Here is an 18,493-nt window from a genome sequence, read left to right as displayed (position 1 = left end):
AATGCGTGCAAATGAAGTACGAAATGCCTATATAAAATGCACGCATCAGCCACTTGCCACGAAAGGACAATATTTCAACTTACATGTGGAGAACTCAAATGACAAGGAAGTTCAACGAACTAATTTCTGCCTCACATTGTAATAGCCGGAGTAGACAATATTTGGAAGAAGCATATTAGAAAACAAAACAACTTATAGATGATGAAATAGGTTGTATCATAAGTCAAGAATATGATCCTATGCATGGTGATGAAGGTAATGTTGTGAGCATCCAAAATCCTCTGAAGTCGAGAAACCCAGGTCAAAAAAATAAAAGGCGGAAATCGACGATTGAGAAAATAAACAACATTGTGAGAGGACGAAAAGCTAAGAGTTTTCGAGTTGTTAATCATACAAGAAACATTGCAGAAGCTTCAGTTCAGGTAATTGTTCATTGTTAGCGAGTGCAGCTGTTATACGACTATGTGAATGTTTTAATTACCATTGTGAATACCAATTTATTTCATTGTGAATATGCTATTTATCCGTTATGGTACCAAATATAGTTCTGAATCGTGTTTTGTTGGTGATTTTGTAGAGTGATGTCAACAATGTAGTTGGGATGGTTATCTTGTGCATCCACCTAATGGCGGTCCTCTATTGATACCAATTCCAATAAATGGTCAATATCTAAGGGTGCCATTGATGAATACTCCTACGGAGTCTTACGTCCAAACCGCATGTTCAACTGGACAACGATTCAACTGCTTTACCCAAACTCCAAATTCGGCCTCAACATCCAAGAGTTTTACGAACCTTCAACATGAATACTTCTACAGCAGCAATAGAGTTTAAATCCTTAGGAAGTTTTGCATCTAGAATTCTATGTAGCATATATTTTGTGTTTTTCCATTGTCGTATTGAGTTTACATGTCGTTATCATTGATGTGCACACTTTTGTATTTTCTTGAGTTAGACATAGTAATTTTCATGAATGTGACGTTTTCATACTCATCTTATTGAAGAAAATCTATCAATTTTCTGAAATGTTCAACAATATTTATGTCTACTCTCAGGTATAGTTGGAATTTCTGTCATATTCACTCTAACATACGAACATATTCATAAGTACTGATATTGTCGGCAAATTCGTTCAACATCTTGTTAAGTGAACCATGAAAACAAAGATTGTCATTAACCTAATTCCTTTTATACATTACAAATTAGATAGCCATGGAAAAACACTGTTCCAAAAAATACGAATAATATTTAAGTTGCATTTGTCCTCGACATAATGGCCGTTTTAACAATAAAAAACCAAGAACCACCAGCATTGACTTCATTTGTCTTCTCTTCCATATTCAAATACGAGGAGTAGCACGATGTAAAGCAATGCTCTTCTCTTCAATCATCATCCTCCTTCTATTTGCTTTATTTAGAATTATTGATGCACAATACCAACTTCGTAGATTCTTCAATATACGATCCTTCATTCCATAAATTCATTCAATATTAGGTAAAAAATTATTAAAAAAAAAAAAACCTTAAAGTAAGTAATATAAACTCACAGTATTATTCTTAAATCCACTTTCCCAATTATCGGTGTACCCAAAGTATGTCTCCATGTGCCGCATAAAATATACGCCGCAATCATCATTTTTTTGTGAATTTTTCCAAGGCATATTTACCACGTGCATCACGAAATCATTAGTATCAACAGCCCTTGCATCCTTTGTCTCGGCCATGAAAGATACAAATGAATCCCTCTATGAAACACGAACATGTTAAACGTTAATTGGAATATAAGTTATATAAAATAATGTCACTTTAACGGAAACAAATGCTTACGATTGTTTCAGCTATGTTGCCATATTGTTTTCTCATGTCAACTCCATCTGGAAGTTCTTGATCGTCTAAGATATGGATAGCATGCTTCTTGAAATGAATACAAAGAACATAATAATGGCCATAATCATGTATAACAAAGAAAACCTACAAAAAAAAAGACGACATAAACCATATTCATAGCTGCGAATAAACATATTCACAAGAAAGATATTATGTATTCATCAACAGAATTACAACACACCATATCCATTTTGAGTTATGTCTGGTTCTTCACTAGCCTGAAGCTCACTCCTAACGGCTTTATAAAATGCCTCAACATTACATCCTTTTTTACCTTTCGAAATTGCCACGTTTTTCAGTAAGGCCTGGCAACCAACAAATGCCAACATGTAGAAACAAGATTCATTCAAAACGTATAATATCACTGAAGGAATTATATTAAATAAAAACAATTAATTACGATATCTTACATGACATGTAGGAGAGAAGAAGAATTGTTTGGGTGAACTTTGTGAGCAATTCTTTTCCTCCAAAATTAGTAAGCGGCACCACACACTCAAAACAGAGCTGCAAACATGTTGACCTCCTACCAATGAATATAAACCTTTTCTTGTACAAGATAAATGATTATCACAGTACATCTCCCTTCAAATTCGAAAATGACAATAAATACTAGTCATCTGATCTGGATAACCTTATAAACTCAATATTAGGCGCAAGTCAAATTTTGCGAAAACTTACTCATTTTCATCACCATTGTGAATAACATAATTCACAACGCTCCTTTTCAAACTACTCAAATCCTTTTGTGGGTCTACACATCGTAAGCAATATGGTGACCGCAATGCAGACTCAAGGTTTTTTTTGCTGCCAAGACCAAAGAACCATTTGCATTTTAGATTCAGTTTTATTGATGCAAGAATCAGCTTCTGGTTCAATGTATGTGCAAGAATTAGTTTCCAGTTGTTCATCACCAGCTTCATTATTTTGTTCACCAGAATCTTCATTGTTTAGGTCACTACTGATTCCTAAACTAAAACTAGGCATCATAGGGTCAACCACCCTATCGGTCTTTTTCTTCCTTCCGAGCCTTTCAATAACTTGAAAGACTTCCATAAATTCATCTGACTCAAATATTTCGTCTTCTTCACTGTTAAGTCGTAGATGATCATCATTTGTATCCTCCCCACTTACTTGACCTGATTTCTCTTTTGGAGAATGAGAACTGTCATCACCCATATGAACGACAAGTTCGGGTATTTGTTGAAAAAACTTACTGCTGGGAAAGAACTTTGACGCCTTGTTCATCACTTTATTCCACTCTAGAAGACTTGTAGATATTTTTTGTTCACAGCCAACACACTTTCAATGTAAACCTACATATTAAAGAAAGTATCAGTTACTAAAACTGACATATTCATATTGCAGAAATAATATTCATAAAGGACTACCATATTCATAGTATAGAATTAACATATTCATAATTATTAATTCACATTAATCATTTGATAGACTACTATATTTCCTCAATTGAACTGTCATATTCAATCAATTAATCAAACACTTTCATAGTTTTGAAATAACATATCGCTAATACATATGATCAACACATTCAGAGAATCAACGGATATACTATCTACTTTTAAATATAAAACAAGTGTTACCTTCTTCTCATCATTTATTTGTGATGAACTCGTCCCCTGGTCACCTTGCCCTCTACGTTCACCAATATCAGTACTTCGGGGTATTGCATCAATATCTACACTTGGGCCACCTTCTCTCTGGTTGTGAAGTCTTGGGAGGTTCATCAGAATTTGTTTCAGTCTAAAAAAGTCTTGTTGAGGAACACACCCTAACTGGTATAACTTAATCAAATTCATAAGAGGCACCACGCAACCTTGTCCATAACCACCTGCTCTTAACTCGTTATTCTTCCTTTCTGTGACCTTCTTATCGTCCCAACCCAACAAAATAGGGAATTTTCTTTCGACGGTGCTGCTTTCAAACTTAACTCTATCTAAATAGAGTAACTAAAAAATTCAGAAAATATAAGATCTTATCGACAACCAACTTACCAGAACTACGATGAGAGGTCCACAGAAGAATCCTGATGGATTCTTTCTAAATTCTTTTACAGCTTTAACCAACGCTCGAATCACATATTCACACCAATTAATGTTGCAGATTTGTGATGGTTCTAAAAGCGCCATTAGTAGCTTGTGGTTACAATGTCTTGCTTGGTGCGCATAAAGTAGATTAGAGATAGTATATATAACAAAATCGACTTTGAAGTCGTCACCGTGCCCATGAGTTAAAATTTTGTCGGGCATCGTAGTTGTAACAGGAGCCGTCACACCTTTTCTTACACCCCAACGTTTCTTCCAATTTATGATTGCTTCTTCGACAACCTCGTCATTACCTCTATCTTTAACTTCCTCAACATATTTTGGACCACATGGTAATTTCAGTGCTAGATAAACATCAACTTCGGTAATGAGAAATGACGAATTAGGCGCCAATGTTAATGTTAAAGAATAAGGATTAATGTTTTGCACTAACCAAATTCCCAGATCCCCACAAATTTGTGTAATATCCAATTCTAGAAGACACCCAACACCAATTTCATTTACAGCTTCTCTTTGCTCAGGACTTAATCTTTTGATAAAATTCTGAAACTTAGCTATGCAAACTCTTGTTCTAAGAGACTTAGGAAACACATTTACCTCGCTAGAGCCTATTTCCATCGGAATTCCTCGTTTTGCATGACTTTTACTACGCCTGGCCGGAGTTTTATTGCTGACAACAATTTCTTTTGAAGTTGCATCTTCATTCTCATCAACGCCATCGCCCTCCTCCTCACCCTTACTCTCATCAACGCCATCGTCCTCCTCCTCACCTTCACTCTCATAAACGCTATTGCCCTCCTCCCCACTTTCACTCTCACCTTCCTCCTCATCATTACTACTATCGCCTTCACCGTCACAATCTTCGTCCTTATTTTCATCTCCCTCTTCATCTTCATATTCATCTTCTGACATATCTTCAATAGTCAAGCTCGTATCAACTTCATCATCTCCTAATACATCATCGGTATTATTAGGTTTCTTATTCAAAATCGGATCTTCCCATGTTTTGCTTCGAACATTTTTAGTTCTACATTCTTCATCGCTATCGTTGTTTCTGGTACCAACACTGTGTCAAAAATCATAAAACAATTATACATATTCACGCCATAAAGTTGTTGTATTCACAAGCTTATTAATCTCATATTCACACTATCTAACTGTCATATTCATAGAACAAATAGACATATTCACAATATGCAGTTGTTGTATTCACTAGCAAATTGTTCTCATATTTGCAAATGTCCAAGATTCAGACCATATGTGCGTGATATTCATACTACATAACAATCACAGCCATAGTCACATAATATGTATGTCATATTCACGATAAAAAACTATCATAGCCACATAAATCGCCTAATTCACAATGCGTTCATGACATATTCACACCTGATATCATTCATATTTACAGTTTGTGCGATATTCAAAACTTATATTTGTCACATTCACGTCATAAAACTCTCATTGTCACATAGCTTGCTAACCTATTTAACATTATTCGCTCAATATATCAATCATATTCACAGTTGTTCCATATTCACAACAAGAATGTGTCATATTTTCACTAAATAACTATCATAATCAGCAATGGTACTTTATTCACATAAGGTTTCACACATAATCACACCATTTTTATTCAAATCTGCATATTGTTTGATATTCAAAATTTATACTAGACATATTCACCATACTTTTAATAATTCATACAACTGATTGACATCACCCTTCAAGCCATTTTCGTGTCATATTCATATATTCACATATTCACAATTTATAGCTATATACTCAATGAATATTCACAGTTTGTACGTCTACAAGATAATTATTGTCGAAAAACTCACCGTTTTAATCCTCCGCGGATTTTAATTTTAGGATAACCCATAATCACCTATTATAACAAATTAAAAATCAATGATGACCGAAAAACATAAATATAATTGCAATTACTAATCAATATTGAGAGAACATACCCGATTAGACGATTAAATAAGATCAATAGTGTAACACCCCCGTACACCAGAATGCCTTACCAAGGACCATTCCCGTGTCTGAGGGTGTCACCAACTCGGTTTCCCGAGGAAGTAGATCAAATAGGACAATAAAAGAACATTTATGATGCATTAAAGTGTTTTATACAACATAACTGTACACATCCTTCTATAAAGATAAGAACTACTACACTCGTATTACAACACCTCTAGACCAAAAGCGTGATGACTCGATCCCTCCAATCCTAGCAGCCATAAGAACAGCACCTGCTAAGCCAACTACTGACCATCCCTGAATGGATCACCGTAGATACCACAAAACGACACGGGGTCAGTACTGAATAATCAAAAGTAGAACAAAGAAACAATGTAACTAGCTGATCATCCTCCAAACCCAGTCTCCCGATCTCACACAGTAACCGACTACACACCAAAGTGTGTACCCTGCCAGATTACCCATCGCAACAGGTAATCCTCGCCGCCAGTGGGTGACCTCAGCCGATCCCACCTAGTCCAGCTCATCAACGAGCGACTGACAATCCCTGTCCCTTAATGTGCACATCCCCTCCCGTGGCGGGTTCCACGGAGGGCGAACTAGGGTGTGAAGCCACTCCCGCAAGTGACTCCACCACAATCACAACACACACAGCATCACAGCTGCCACAACATCTCCACACCAACACCGTCACACCAACACCCATACGCCGATGATCAGCAGATAACAATAATTACAAAACAATCACAATCTCAATCAATTAGCAGTACTGAGTAGGGAAACCCTACCTCGTCACAAGCCATGAAAGACATCCATATACAGCCAAGCAGGACTCCAATACGCATCCTACAACGATAACCACTTCCTATTACACAACTAACCTCAATGAACTACCTAAAAGAGACACAAGGCAGAAACTTACCTAACAACACGCCTCGACGGTGACATAGACGACAACCACGCACGCCATCCTTCCTAAGCGAGTCCCGTCCTTCCCATGGTGGAGGTTTAGGCTATATACATTAGAGTGTGAAGAGATGGGGTAATAGGAGAGGGAGGTAGGCTAGGGTTAGAGAAAGAGAAACTGTCAAAGAAATGGAAAATGAAACGAATCTCGTGAACTTGCGTTTTATATTAACGCGTCGACAGCAGCCATACTCGGTCGAGTACTGGAGTACTCGGCCGAGTAGGCTCTACTCGGTCGAGTATAGGTGATACTCGGCCGAGTAGCCTCTCCTAGGTCGAGTAAGCAATCCTATAAAGCTCATGTTATAAGCCTGATCCCTCACCCATTCATCCCTATTGTCTGTCTTGGTCAACCGGGTCGATCAACAAAGTCCTTGAATATCCTGGGTATTACAGTCTTCCCCCCTTAGAAGAACTTCGTCCCTGAAGTTCAGCCCATACGCCACTCCCCTCAGAGTTACGCATTGTGACACCATCCACCTACCTAAAGGCGTACGAACTCAAACCATCCTGACACTACCGCCACACCACATTACTCAAACCACGAACATACTACCACAGCTATTACGCATAAAACATACAGGAAAATAATACTTTCATCGACTCACAGCGAAATATGTTCTTATCCTCTACCACGTGTTTTTCGTATACCATCTTGGTAAATGCAGCACAATGACCAGCAACCATACATGACCACAAAACTACACGTCACACACGCCCCTAGTGAGTTGTTTGATACACGTTCCTATCACTTAAAATTTTTAAAATATCACATAGATACAACTTCAAAGAAACTTAAATGTAACTTCAATAACATGAAACACGAATGCAATACTCAAAGAAACGTAAATGTAACTTCAATAACATGAAACACGAATGCAATATCGAATACTATCATACATAACATATATGTGATATATAACATACATGTGATACATAACATACATGTGATTTCAAGTATTACAGGCATAATTTCGTCATTTGTTTCTGCGACATTACTCTTCCCCTCTCAAAGGAACTTCGTCCCCGAAGTTCACAACTAATTACCTTCCGTTCCCAGAATAAACACATCCATCCCACTGTGACATTACTCACAACTGTAATTAACTTTAAAGCATGTTACAAAACTTAACCTACGACATTACCCAAATGTGATCCATAGTAACAAAAGTGTCGACAATTAAGTATTCTATGTACATCTAAAGTTGATGCCATCAAATGATAGCAGTTTTATTCATTAGCTTGTTGTTTTAGTCATATACCGACTACCAGTTTCTCTCATCCAGTTGGACTTGTTAAAATTGTAGCCAAACATTAACACCACAAAAGATTGCATTAAATAACCGAACATTTATACATATAAGACTCGTGACAACCCACACTTTCCGTTAATATTCACTATCGTATATAGACTCATGCGACACCTTGAACAAGTTAAGTTCCTTTATTTCAACTATAGCAATATGACTTATCCAAACGCATACATACCTGTAGCATGTTCGTAGCCTATTTTTAGAGAATGGATTACGCTAAGCGACCCTATAAGACACCCACACACTCCATCATACAATTATTCACATAACTCTTACAGTTCGTAATCATCAAACGTCATGGTCCCTGCAACAGTAATACTCGGCCGAGTATGAATGTCTACTCGGTCGAGTAAGCTCTACTCGGTCGAGTATGTTTGTATACTCGGCCGAGTAAGCTCTACTCGGTCGAGTAGTGTCTATACTTGGTCGAGTTGCGACAGGCAGAGAGCTTTAGACGCAAATCACATAACGCATTCACAAATTAGCCTGCAACCAAACTCTCTACAATGACACCAAACATAACCAAATCCGATACGTCTCCACACGATAAGCTAAAATAAGTAACGGCCTTATGGCCGGGTACAGTCATCCAACAGTAAGTAATAAATCCAGAAATAAACATCCAACGCAAAAGAAATAAATTCAACACAAAAGAAACTAATCCAAGCAATATAACAACAAAAGATAAAAAAACCAGGACCCTCCTCCATGTTATCGTCACCACCTTCACCAGAAGTACCTGTACCTGAACTACCCGCTCCTGGAAAGCCTGTTGCTGCTGAGTAATCCTCTCCTAACTGGTTGCCGTAGTTAGCTCCTCATGGTCCCGCGAGGCAGCCAAACTCTGTCTCCTCCGGTGGCCTCCAGTAACCCGGATCAACTCCGTAGCTGTGAAAGACTCCCGTGTCCACTCCCGGTCCTCTCCACCAAATAGGCTGTGCTAGCTGTGTCCCTATGCTCTGGTTATGGGCCATCTCATGCATGTTGCGGAGCACTAAAGTAGTGGAGATCCGCTCAGCCAAGTCACTCGGCTGCATCCTGGGGTCGTGCACTGTGGGGGGTAGGGGCGAGTGCGGTAAGGGTAGAAGTCGGGGGGGAGTACGAGGGCTCGGGTGCACGACCGGTCTCCTAGATCGCCTAACCCTACGGTGCTCTCGAGGTGGGGGAGGTGCCTGCTGCTGTCCCTCAGGCACGGTGACCGGCTCAGGTAGGTCCAAAAGAATGGTAGGATCAATTAGATAGGTCTGGGGCTCAGGCCTAGGTATAGCACATGGTCCCCACTCAGCCAAATGGTCAAGAACAGGGAGATGGGCAGGGTCAGGAAGTACCATCCACATAGATCCCCTCACCCTCCAGACATAAGACCCGTCATCCAACTTCCTCAACCACCTATTCTGACGCCAATACCGGGCGTCCATGGTAGGAACAATCTCCACATACTCATCCCCCTTAGGAGGTGGGGCCTCAAAATCAGCCAGTCGCTGAGCTAGGCGGGTCACTATGGCCCCGCAAGCAATGTGTCGGGTCTCAGACTGTGCCATACGCTCCAGACTAGAGCACACTATCCCTGGAGCACTATAATAAACCGACTTCCTACGGTGCAAGTTAAGGTAAACATAAGTAACATTACCTCGTGAGAATTAAGCTTACTCAAATCATCTCTCGCATACAACAAACAAGTCATCATCCTCAGGAACATACAAAGGGAAACATGCTGCACATCATTAATCAGCATAGCACTAGCACTAGGGACAGGTCGGCCAGTCAAGAAAGGAAGGTAAAGAGGAGCACCACTGTTATTAACAACATCACTCAGGTATCCCGTCCCCTCCTCCTCCAAACCCAGATGGCCCGCAAACTCATCCAAAGTCAGCTCGCGATCCTCATTCATGAGGCGAAAGGAGACGGTCTTCTCTTTCTTATCATACTCATACGAGTTCAGGAATTCTAAGGTTAGATGGGGGTAAGACTTCTTCCTTAAGTGATATAACCCCTCCATTCCCAGAATCTCAAACATATGAATTATATCTCCCCTAATCCCCAAGGTCTCTAAAATCTCGGGGTTCACACACCGAGTAGGTCGGAAAGGACGTTTCATTAAGGCTACAAAGGCCTTGCGCTGCTTAAAATCAGAGAAAAATACCGATGGATATGCCTCCACCGGTGGAACCATGGGTCCACCGCTTGACTGACCCGTCTCAAGTTGGACGTTAGGACGGGTCCTCTTGTTGGGTAGACCTCTGGTTTTCACCATGCTGCAAAAGACAAGTCTTTAACAAAGATTCCAGGCACACCAAAACTTTACAAAAGATGGACTGTTTTTTTCGTGTATGAAAATTTTGAGACGAACTTTTAAGGCAATTTTCTCAGCAAATCACTAAGTATTTTACTCAAACACCACTACTTTACTCAAAAACACCTTTTTCCAATATCAAGAGGCTTAAGACAGTATGATAATCAAACAAAGGACAAGGTATATCGATTTTAGCAAACCCTAGAACTCAAAATCCAACTGAAATCAAGAAATTGCTCAAATAACGGTATAATCAAGGTTTATATACAATTAGATCCAAAGTATGACATGAATAAGACTCAATTTCAGTTACCCATTAAGAAATTTCGAGAAAATAATAAAATCATACCATAACCTTGAAAACAAAGGAAGAAATTGGGTTAAAACCTAACCTTAAACTGTTTGGGGCAAATAACAACAAGTTGAACACCAAGAATTTACCCAAAAAGCTTGAGGAAGGAGGAATATGGAGTTTTAGAGAGAAGGAAATGTGAAGATGGGAAGCGGAAATAAGAAAGAATGGGACAAAAATAGGGTTTTTGTATAACCCGTGTAAGTCCCGCTACAGCAGTACTCGGTCGAGTATTAGGCATACTCGGCCGAGTGTCGAATACTCGGTCGAGTATTCCCCTTGCTCGGTCGATTTTTCAAAAACAGTAGCGATTTTAATTGTCACCAAAATAGACACTCGGTCGAGCACCTTCATACTCGGCCGAGTATCGTCTACTCGGTCGAGTACAAATTCCTACTCGGTCGAGTGTTCAAGAAGGAAGACGGAATTGAACTTTTCTTTGCTCCTGCAAAACAAATAACATAGTTCGGAGTTCCGTGCAATCGGCTCGTCATTGTTAGAGCTTATTCTACCACATAAACACACATCAACACGAATTTTGTACATCCATTATCAATTCGATCATCATTTCTACCTTCATTCCTCACTTTGCTATGAGACGATTACATTACACCTTTAAACATACTTAGCGATTGATTACTGTACCTGCAAGGTTTAGCTCCTATACCACATCATCACAGATTCCGCTAGTCACAAGATACACACCTTAACCACATTTATAAGACAGCAATCAACGCACAACGGAACCATCGTCAGACAAATTGATTGACTTACCTCTGGTCGCACATCGCAACAATTCCATCACCCACTCTAAACTTTTCCACACACACCTTGACACACATTATCATAAACATAGACGCACACAACAACCATCACTAAGCAATCAACGACTCTTACTAGCTACCCTTTTTCCCGTGTCTGGCTTAAGTTCGATGGGGCCATGATTTTGAAATGAGGGCGCCTACTCACCCAAAATCTAGCATCGGCTGGGGCTCCCAACGCACATACACCAGGTTCATTTTAATTGACACCCTACATTCATTAGATTCATTGGTTCAGGTTCCAAAATCGTCGGCTCTGATACCATTTTGTAACACCTCCGTACACCAGAATGTCTTACTAAGGACCATTCCCGTGCCTGAGGGTGTCACCAACTCGGTTTCCCAAGGAAGTAGATCAAATAGGACAATAAAAGAACATTTATGATGCATTAAAGTGTTTTATACAACATAACTGTACACATCCTTCTATAATGATAAGAACTATTACACTCGTATTACAACACCTCTAGACCAAAAGCGTGATGACTCGATCCCTCCAATCCTAGCAGCCACAAGAACAGCACCTGTTAAGCCAACTGCTCACCATCCCCGAATGGATCACCGCAGATACCACAAAACGACACAGGGTCAGTACTGAATAATCAAAAGTAGAACAAAGAAATAATGTAACAAGCTGATCATCCTCCAAACCCAGTCTCCCGATCTCACACAGTAACCGACTACACACCGAAGTGTGTAGCCTTGCCAGATTACCCATCGCAACAGGTAATCCTCGCCGCCAGTGGGTGACCGCAGCCGATCCCACCTAGTCCAGCTCATCAACGAGCGACTGACAATCCCTGTCCCTTAATGTGCACATCCTCTCCCGTGGCGGGTTCCACGGAGGGCGAACTAGGGTGTGAAGCCACTCCCGCAAGTGACTCCACCACAATCACAACACACACAGCATCACAGCTGCCACAACATCTCCACACCAACACCGTCACACCAACACCCATACTCCGATGATCAGCAGATAACAATAATTACAAAACAATCAAAATCTCAATCAATTAGCAGTACTGAGTAGGGAAACCCTACCTCGTCACAAGTCATGAAAGACATCCATATACAGCCAAGCAGGACTCCAATACGCATCCTACAACGATAACCACTTCCTATTACACAACTACCCTCAATGAACTACCCAAAAGAGACACAAGGCAGAAACTTACCTAACAACGCGCCTCGACGGTGACATAGACGACAACCACGCACGCCATCCTTCCTAAGCGAGTCCCGTCCTTCCCATGGTGGAGGTTTAGGCTATATACATTAGAGTGTGAAGAGATGGGGTGATAGGAGAGGGAGGTAGGCTAGGGTTAGAGAAAGAGAAACTGTCGAAGTAATGGAAAATGAAACGAATCTCGCGAACTTGCGTTTTATATTAACGCGTCGACAACAGCCATACTCGGTCGAGTACTGGAGTACTCGACCGAGTAGGCTCTACTCGGTCGAGTATAGGTGATACTCGGCCGAGTAGCCTCTGCTAGGTCGAGTAAGCGATCCTATAAAGCTCATGTTATAAGCCTGATCCCTCACCCATTCATCCCTATTGTCTGTCCTGGTTAACCGGGTCGGTCAACAGAGTCCTTGAATATCCTGGGTATTACAAATAGTTCATAGTTTGTTTGGTTTTTGGGAATATAGAATGCAACGCTTGAAATTGGGGAAAAATTGGGGTTGGGGTTTTAAGTAACTGTTTTTGGAAAGGAAGGAGAAAAATGAGGAGTGGGTTTTGGGTAGTTCCAAATTTGACGGTGAACTTTTTTAATTTTTTTTTTTTTGGGATATTCTACATGGTACCCCTCAATTTTTCGACTTTCTACATGGTACCCCTACAATTTTTAAAACATACATGGTACCCCTAATTATTGTTATTATCACTAAGTGTACCCCTAAACTTTATTTTTCATCATATAAACTCAGTTTTAGGCGTTAGGTAATGACTTGGACGCGTAACCAAACTTTTCATTTATTATCCCATGACATAAGGACTTTATTAGGCTCAATATCCATCTCGATCCTAATATTTATTAATATATATGGGCTAAAAAAATTTTGACGGTAAATTCATTGATTCCTTGCCAAATTATCACATCCAAAGATGGATATTGAGTCTAATAGAGTCCTTATGTCATGGGATGATAAATGACAAGCTTGGTTACGCGTCCAAGTAATCACTTAACGCCTAAAACTGAGTTTAATTGACGGAAAATAAAGTTTTGGGGTATACTTAGTGATAATGACAACAATTAGGGGTACCATGTATGCTTTAAAAAGTGTAGACGTATGACACGCCTAAAATATCGCTATAAAAGACGGTCAAATTAACAATTTATATACCACAATACGTACTAATTAATACTAATTCTAAACTAGTAAAGTAGCAAGCAATGAGATCGAACCTAAGAGAAGGGGGGTTTTGCAATGGTGAATTTAAAAGAGCAACTAGAACAATTGTGACAAATTAACAACAAATATGTAAAAGGGGGGGGGGGGGGGGTTGGTTTGGTTCTCAAGACAACAAAAGAAAATTCAAACAAGAGTGTGTAACAAGTATTAAAACAAGCAAGTTCTAAGATGGAAATTTATCAAGTTTAAGAGAACTTAATCCGACTCATTAAAGTGAGGCACTTTAGTTGATAAAACTACTCAATCAACCCTTCTAAATAATATTATCACCTTATTATGGAGATTATTCTCCTAAATCTCCTTAATATTGGTTAAATGACAAAGAAATCACACGTAATCAAATAACCCAAGTTATCAATCCTACCAAGTAGAAATCACATACATTGGTTAAATTAATAAGAAGATAAAAGCACTAGAGATTCAATAGGGGTAATTAGACACAATGAAATCACGATTAATGCCTAATTACAAGTTAATCCTTTACTTGCTAGTTAAGCCAAGAAGAAATCACATTCATTAGCAAAATAACAAGGTGTTGCAAAGATGAAATTACAAGGAAATCACACTTAATAATCCCAACAACAATAAATTAAGGAACTTGATTAATTAAGCAACAAGGAAATCACATTTAATTACTAAATGTAAACAAGGTTTCCAAAATTTAAACAATAAACACAAAGGATTAACAATCATAATGAAAATTACGGAGATTAAGGAGTCTTACAACCAAAAGATTACACCTTTGAGTCGGATTAAGAAGAGGAGATTATTTCTCCATAGTAGATCTAAACCCAATCAAAAAGATGAATAATTCCCAAAATTACAACTTGATTAATTAAAATGAACATAAGATGTCTTAACCTAGAGGAAAACATCCTATATATAGTCTAACATAACCATGGGCTTAACGTAGGAAAAGCCCGTAATACAAAACGGCAAAAACCCAGAAAACTCGCACCGTGCGAATTCTGGAGTTTGGAAACTCGCACCGTGCGAGAAGTGGCCTGGAGTGCGCTTTTCAATCGTTGCTTGCTTGATCCTTAGAAGGCTTTCTCATGATGTTTCTTCAATGCTTGTTCTTCACCCTTCCTTTGATGCTTCTCTTGGCACCTCATTCTTCACTAGAAAACCATGCTAAATGATAAAGCACTCGGAAGGGTGAAATAACGTTAAAATTGTCAAAAACCGTTACCAAATGTTACCAAATGAGCTCCAAATGATGTCAAACAAATGTAAGAATAGGAGCTCATCAGAGTATCATGTAGAAAGTCGAAAAATTGAAGGGCACCATGTAAAATATCGTTTTTTTTTTAAAAAAAAAATGTATAAAGAATACATAGTACTATACTCCTGTCAGTATAGTCTGGATTGGGTTAACTGTGTGGCGCAAAAATAATAGTTTGTCAGCTTCTTCTCTCAGTTTCATCCATGGTATGTAGTCTCATCTCATCCCCGATATTTTGATTTTCATTTCATTTCATTTCTGTAATTCTATTCTTGGGTTTTTCTTTTCATTTGTTTATATAATTTGGATAACATCCAATAGTAGTGTTGCATAAAAACAATTATACAGTAGCGGAACCCGGATTTTACGTTTGGGGGCGAGAAATTTCAGCAGGGCTAAAGTACTATTGTTATAAAGTAAGTTAAAAAATCGGAAGTTTCAGTTTTTTTCATTGTTCACTCCCTGTCCTGCTCCGCCACTTAAAATATGCCTTCTAATTTTGCCAGTTTAATGTACTTCTAGCTGGTAGTGAATTAGTTTATGGTTCATTGCGTGTCGTTTGCAAATTTTAATCTTTGTGAGAAATATATCTGATTGAATGGTTGAGAGATTGATTAGTTGCAATGTTTGTAACCCAATTGAGAGGTAATATGGGTAGTGGGTAGTTTATTTGTGATTTTATTTTTCTTGTCATTTAAGCTGATATATGCACCATCAGAATTTGTCAAAGGTTCACCATGATTTAATTTTTTATAATTGAGGTCATTCACTAATGAAATGTGAAGAAACCCAAAGTTCCCACATGTGAGGGTTGTCCCACATTGATAAAAGAGGAGAAAAATTACCACCTTATAAGGCAAGGGGCTACTCCCTCTATAGCCAATTGGTTTTAGAGTGGAACCCTCTTGGGCCTACGTCGTGGACTCTTTCTCCTCCGTTTGGGTGCGGCCCATGCCCGTTGTTAAATTTAACATGGTATCGTGAGCAAAACAACGATCCAAATCCTTTTTTTTTCCAATTTCAAAACGAAGATCCAAAAATCTGAAGATTTCACCATGTCTGGTGACCAAGGAGGGCTAAACGGTCCAAAGACCATACCTGTGACGTCGCCACTGTTTTTACATCCTTCGGAGAGTCCAAATTTGAATGTTAGAAACTACCAGGCGAATGCTATGGGTAGTACCTCAGGAACGAAAACAGGGGAATCGTCAAAACAAAATATTCCCTTAACTGATGATGAAGTAGAAAGAATCCGCTTCCTTCTGAATGCTAGTCCAGACGGCAGTGATAAATTACAAGGTAAGAAATTAACAATTGATGTTGAATGGTTGATAGATAGCGGAGCATCGCATCACATGACGGAAACGCGAGAGCTTTTGCGAAAAACGTGGGTAGAAAAACCCTCTACAGTAGGTCTGCCGGATGGACGAGTGGTGGAAGCACATGTACATGGCGAAGTACAATTGGACTCAAATTTTATTTTAAAAGATGTTTTATTTGTTCCGTCGCTTACTTGTGATCTAATTTCCGTCAGACAATTAATAGATGAGAACAATGGCTTATTAACTTTTTTCCATGACCATTGTGAAATACAGGACCGGACTACGAGGACGGAGATTGGACGGGGTGAGCATCGACAAGGGGTATATTACTATCGGTCAAGGAAGGTCGAAGTGGTCGATCATATAGCTGTGTCGAGAGATAGTCGATTATGGTACAACAGGCTTGGCCACCCATCTAAGAGTATTCTTTCTCGCTTTACAAATTTAGTTGGCTGCAATTTGAATTGGAATTTAGATGCGGTTTGTGATTCATGTTGTAGAGCAAAACAAACACGTACTCCGTTTAAGCTTAATAATAAAAGGTGTTATATTTTGTTTGGTTTAATTCATTGTGACATATGGGGTAAATATCGAATGCCTAGTTTGACACGTGCACACTAGTTCTTGACCATAGTTGACGACCATAGTCGGGGTGTGTGGGTGTATCTTATGAAAGACAAAAGTGAGGCAGGGGACATGTTAAAAATTTTTTGTCAAATGGTGAAAACCCAGTTTGATAAACATGTTAAAGTGATCCAGAGTGATAATGGGACAGAACTATTATCCGGGTCCATGCAAAGTTATTATGAAGAGAATGGAATTTTATTCCAAACCAGTAATGTAGACACACCCCAACAAAACGGTAGAGTTGAGAGAAAACACCGTCACATACTTGAAAAAGCGAGGGCCTTACGATTTCAGGCAAGTTTACCCTTGCAATTTTGGGGGGAATGTATAACGACGGCAGCTTACTTAATAAATCGAACACCAACACCATTACTAGATGGAAAGACTCCCTTTGAAATATTATACCGAAAGAAACCCATTTATGACAACATCAAGGTCTTTGGATGTTTGTGTTATGTTCATAATAAAGATAAGTCACGAGACAAATTTGGAGAACGGGGGAAGCGTTGTATTTTCATTGGGTATCCATATAGTAAAAAAGAGTGGAAGGTGTATGACTTGAGAGAAAAGAAGGTCTTTGTGTCACGTGATGTTAATTTTTATGAGCACATATATCCTTATGCGATTTCGAACGAAAATTTGATGTCGAAGCCAGGAACCAATTCCACACAATATTTTGTGGACTATGAAGAGTTGACCCACGATGACAGGGGGAGCAATGAATTAAATACATCAGAGAATATAAACACAAATGATGACAGGGGGAGAGATATTGGTGATCATTCGACCACACGTGTGGAAGACGGAGAAAATGTGCCAGACACGAGTGACAGAAACACGGGTGATAACCGTGAGGAACCAGTGGAAGGAGAAACGGATATGGGTATGGAAAATATGGGTCGTGGAGCACGACAAAAATTTGAACCGGCATGGAAGAAAGATTATTATTGCAAATCAACGAGAGTAATTACCCCAAGTACTAATGCTCATCACGTTCAAGCTCATTCCTCTCGGTCAGGTACGCGTTATCCTTTGGAAAATTATGTTAATTTGAATTGTTTCTCACAATCTCACAAAGCTTTCTTAGCTAAAGTTGATGGAAATTGTGAACCAACTTACTATTATCAAGTCGAAAGACAGAAATGGTGCGAAGCAATGAGGAACGAAATAGATGCATTGGAAAAGAATGGAACTTGGAAATTAGTTCCTTTACCCGAAGGAAA

The sequence above is a fragment of the Silene latifolia genome, chromosome Y (genome assembly GCF_048544455.1).
Source record: "Silene latifolia isolate original U9 population chromosome Y, ASM4854445v1, whole genome shotgun sequence".
Lineage (NCBI taxonomy): Eukaryota > Viridiplantae > Streptophyta > Magnoliopsida > Caryophyllales > Caryophyllaceae > Silene > Silene latifolia.
This window is presented reverse-complemented; position numbering follows the sequence as displayed.